Source organism: Pistacia vera, unplaced genomic scaffold, assembly GCF_008641045.1.
Source record: "Pistacia vera cultivar Batoury unplaced genomic scaffold, PisVer_v2 Contig551, whole genome shotgun sequence".
Taxonomy (NCBI): Eukaryota; Viridiplantae; Streptophyta; class Magnoliopsida; order Sapindales; family Anacardiaceae; genus Pistacia; species Pistacia vera.
The window spans coordinates 417,159-422,272 of record NW_022196392.1 but is presented as its reverse complement, the minus strand read 5'-3'; the positions used below and the strand labels follow the sequence as shown (position 1 = coordinate 422,272).

General features: G+C 36.0%; 1 non-coding gene across 1 annotated transcript; it reads left to right on the top strand.

Annotated features, from left to right (window-relative positions):
* The first annotated feature begins 474 nt into the window (after positions 1 to 474).
* On the top strand, positions 475 to 579 carry LOC116108049. Its single transcript, XR_004124582.1, has one exon. It is a non-coding gene; the product is annotated as a small nucleolar RNA R71 (small nucleolar RNA).
* The last annotated feature ends 4,535 nt before the right edge of the window (positions 580 to 5,114 follow it).

Sequence of the window (5,114 nt, the reverse complement as noted above, 5' to 3'; positions counted from 1 at the left end):
CCCCAAGATAGGTTCGGATGATTCCTCCAACCAGGATTATATGTGTTGGAGTACAGATTGTTCGGTTGCCTTTGATTTCCTACCAAGTAATTAACCTGTTCTGACAAAGAAGACACTAAAGCAAACGTGTTCCCCACTTGAAATTCACTGCTCATATGAGTACCTGCATAAAAATCACAAGTTAGTTGAGGTGCTTGAATAGAGTTTACATGCATACTTCCCAACTGCTTCTGAAGTGCAGTGAGTTGGGCTGAAATGGCAGTGTATGCATCAACTTCATGAAGACCCATAGATTTCTTCAGTTGCACCCTCTCATTAGGTCTTTTATATTTGTTACTTGCCAAAACTTCAAGCAACTCATGAGCTTCTTCCGGTGTCTTATTTTGCAATGCTCCTCCCAATGCTGCATCCACCATGGTTTGCACATTAACCATTAATCCATTGTAAAACGTTTGGACTTGCATCCAAACTGGCAACCCATGGTGTGGACACCTCCTTAAGTTCCTTGTATCTTCCCCATGCCTCATATAATGATTTAGACTTTTCTTGTAGAAAAGATGTGATATCATTTCTCAATTTCGCTGATTTTGCTGGAGGAAAGAATTTAGTCAGGAACTTCTGTGATAATTTGTTACATGTTGTGATCGTTCCTGATGGTAGTGCCATTAACCATCCCTTAGCTTTATCCCTCAATGAAAAAGGGAACAATCTCAATCTAATGGCATCATCTGACACTCCGTTGGACTTGAAGGTATCACAAATCTCCAAAAAGTTTGCAATGTGCAGATTTGGATCTTCCTTCAAATCCCCTTTAAACTGTACCGACTACTGGATCATCTAGATGATTGTCGGCTTTATTTCAAAGTTGTTGGCTTGTACTACTGGTCTAGTTATGCTCGACCCACTTCCATCAACTGAGGGAACTGAAAATTCCCTTAATGTTCTATTTTCTGCCATCTTAATTACTATGACCTCTGGTTCAACTATAGCTTCTCTTTCTTTTGTTTCTTTCAATCTCAGGATCAATAGGAACCACTGGCTGACGTCTAGCTCTTCGCATGAACTACACAGAAAGAGAGAAAAAGTGCAATCACAAGCTCACAGAAAAGAACAACAAAAATTAAACTAACACACAATTAAAACAAAAGCAAAAACAAAAATTAAACTCCAGTCTAGCTAACACAAGAAAAACTCAATGTTAACACAAAAATCAATCCCCAGCAACGGCGCCAAAAACTTGATGCGTTGTTACTACAACATGCAAATATAGCAAGTGTACTAGTCGCACAAAGTAATAAAGTGATGAGTGGGTATCGTTCCCACGAGGATTGGTTGCTAAGCACTGAATTTCCTATTTGTTTTCAAGTTGGAGAAACCGAAAAATTGTTTGGATTTATGGGAAAGATTAAACATACCTTCTCAGGCTATGAATTCCTACTTTTCCCTATTAATCTTCCGCACCCAACAAATTGAAGATTAACAAATCCAAGTTCATTAGGCTAATAAAATCCTAGATTGATTTCATTATTTCTCAAATCTATCTCTAGCATTCAAAATAACAATGGTGATTATCCAAGAAGCTCAACATGATTCATTTCTCAATCTCATCATGTTCAACAAGTAAAATCAATAAAAATTGGAATAATCACACAATCTATGCAATAGAATATAAAAGCAACAATAATCAATTGATTAATCCATAGAAATCTAAATTACATCATAACCCTAACCCAAAATGGGTTAGTTCATAACTAAATTAACACAAACAGCAAGAAAAACAATAAACACAGTAGTCAACATATTGAAATAAAGAGAAAAGAGTAGAGATCTCCCTTAGTTGAAGAATCCACAAGATTAAAGCTCAAATCTTCTCTCCAAATGTAAAAGCTACTCTAGAACAAACGAAACCAGACGAACTCCCACCAAAATGGCAAGCTTTTTCTTATATAGTTCCCTCAAAAACCTAAAACCTTTCCTAAAATAAAACTACGCGTTTTGGAGAAAACAAAATTTCGTAGACTTCGCCGCGGCGACGACCTAAGGTAAACTCGTGCCTAGCTTCTTTCGCCACGGCGAACCTTCCTAGAAAATTCTGAATTTATAGAATTGCCCTCCGCTTGCTTCCTTGCTTGAATATTTGATCTTCGATGCTTTCCCATGGGAACAAACTTCATAGTGCTTCAACTCTGCTTTAGAACTTTCCCAAATTCTGAGATTCGCTTGCTTCTGGGTCCAGAAACTCCAATTCGCTCATTATTTGCTAAAAATGCACGTTGCGGCCCAAAACATAAAATATATAAAATTGAGTAGCAATTCAGGCATAAACGAACTAAGAAGTATCTAAAATCCGGCCCAAAAGCCTACATAAAGTAGTATAATCCTCGGATTATCACTCATGCTTATTATTCTTTCTAAATTCACATGTTTGGATGTAATAATGCAATATGGAATGTGAACATGTCGTTCTCTACCAACTACCAACTCATCTCAAGATATCAAATAATCATAATCATGTATGCACTTCTCTTTGACATTTCATCGGACAATTTATATGCACACATCAACTCTAATTTGGCTACATTTCTAGCTCTCTTCTAAGCCACCAAAATTTGGAATAAAACACACCAAGATTAACGTCAAACCTGTCTAGGATTCACACTCCATAAATTCTACTCCAATTCTTCCATAATTTATCCAAACTCTCATCAAACATCAAGTACACAAACACTTCTTCTCATGGATAAATTCTAACCATCATCCAATATCCATTCCATCAACAATTCTTCATATATAAGCATATACATGCATAAAAGAAATTCTCTACAATTCATCCAAACTCTCTTTCTCTTTGTTCTTTAATGTTCTCATACATGTGTATGTGCATGGAAATATGCTCATTCTTTGCTATTCTTTCTAAATGCAAATGTGAGTGAGAATGCATTATAGCATATAAAGATATCATTATGGAACTAGTATTCTCTACCAACAACATTCCCATACTTGAAATCAATCACAGATTATTAGACTAAAAATAACTAATAAATTGGAGGTACTTTTGAGGTAGTCATTCTGCGCAAGTCATATTCAAGAAGGCATATCTCGCGCTATACATATCAGATTGCTATGATCTTGGTCTCATTTTAAAGCTCAGAGAAAGGGCTACAACTTTTATGTTTAAGGACCAACCCGATGGGTACAATGCTCAAAAATCACTTATAAGGTCACAGATTTGACAAGGCAATCATGGTAACATGTTTTCTCTTAGGATTTCCATCAAACAATTCATATGCACATGCTACTACCATGTTGGCTACACTTCCACAACTCTCTAATTAAACCAAATTGTGAGCCAAAAACTCACTAAATTGAGTATCAAACCTGGCTAAATTTATCACTTCTCTACACTCCAAAAATCTCAACACAAAATCTTCCACAACTTCACCAAATCATCACATAACCATACACTACTTCTCATGGCTAGAATTTATACACATCAATAAACATAAAAAATAGCCCATAATTCTCTCATACCATCACATACAAACATGCAAAAAAATTCATTCAACAAAGTCTTGCTCAAATTAAGGTTCAAATTAGGCTTACTTACCTTGAATTTGAGCAACTCCAACTCTATACTCTCTCTTTGGTAGAATTCCCTCCTTCTCAAACCCTAAGCATATACAACCGTAAGAATTCAAAACTTTAAAATTTAATCTCACTTCTTGGTGCAAGAATCTTACCTCTGGATGCTTAGGATTGAAAATCTATCAAAAGTTAGCCAAAATCCTATGAATTTCCTTGGAAATTTAATGAAGAAATTTGGGTAGAGAATGGCTTGAATGGAGGGTAGAGTGGCTAGGGTTTCTCTTCTTCAACTCTTAATATCATAAAATAATATATATATATATGTATATTAGATTCCTATTTTACCCTTACACTTTCTAAAAATTCCATCTATGTCACTTATTAAATTACCAAAATACCCTTACTTTTATTAACTTCTCCATGTTATTCTATCTCTTTTCACTCCCCACTTTTTTAACTAATTATGAGTGAAAAGACCATTTTACCCCTAATGAAATTTTAGGGAATTTTCTTCACACTTGTTCAAGATAACTTTAATAAAATTCAACTAAGGGTATTAGGGCATAAATAAAGCTACGTACCTTGATGTGGGCATTACAGTTCTCCCCCCTTATAAGAATTTTGTCCCCGAAATTCAAACGAACAATTCAGGATAGCGGCTCCTCATATCTTGTTCTACTTCCCATGTAGCTTCTTTTACTTTATGATTCCTCCATAGGACTTTTACTAATGGAATACTCTTACTTTGCAGCTCCTTAATCTTTCTATCCAATATCTGTACTAGACGCTCCTCATAAACAAGATTCTCTTCTAAGTTCACTTCTTCTACTTTTAATATATGGGAGGGATCATTAACATACCTTTGAAGCATTGAGACATGGAAGACATTATCCATATTTAGTGGTAGCGCCAATTTGTAAACCACCTTTCCCACTCGTTGTAACACTTCAAAGGGGCCAATATATCTAGGCACAAGTTTTCCTTTACCACCAAACCGCATTACCCGCTTGTAGGAGGGAAATCTTAATAAACACTTTATCACCCACTTCAAATTCAACATCTTTTCTCCTTAAATCTGCGTAGCTTTTTTGTCTATCTTGGGCTTGTTTCATTCTACTTCTGATCAACTTGATATCATCTATCATTTTCTGAGTTATCTCAGGCCCAAGAGCTGTATTCAAAACATCTCTCTCTCTTATCTCATCCTAATGCAGTGGAGATCTACATCGTCTATCATACAGGGCTTCGTAAGGAGTCATCTTAATTGTAGACTAATAACTGTTATTATAGGCAAACTCCACCAAGGGTAATATCTCATGCCAGGTCATTCTATAATCCATACAATACTCTCTCAATGCTTCCTCAAGTGCCTGATTTGTTCTCTCAGTTTGGCCATCCATGTGAGGTTGGTATGTTGTGCTAAATGCTAACCTGGTACCTAAGTTTCTCTATAAACTGGTCTAGAAAGCTGAAACAAATCTGGAATCTCTATCTGATACTATGGTCTTAGGCACCCCATGGAGTCTAAC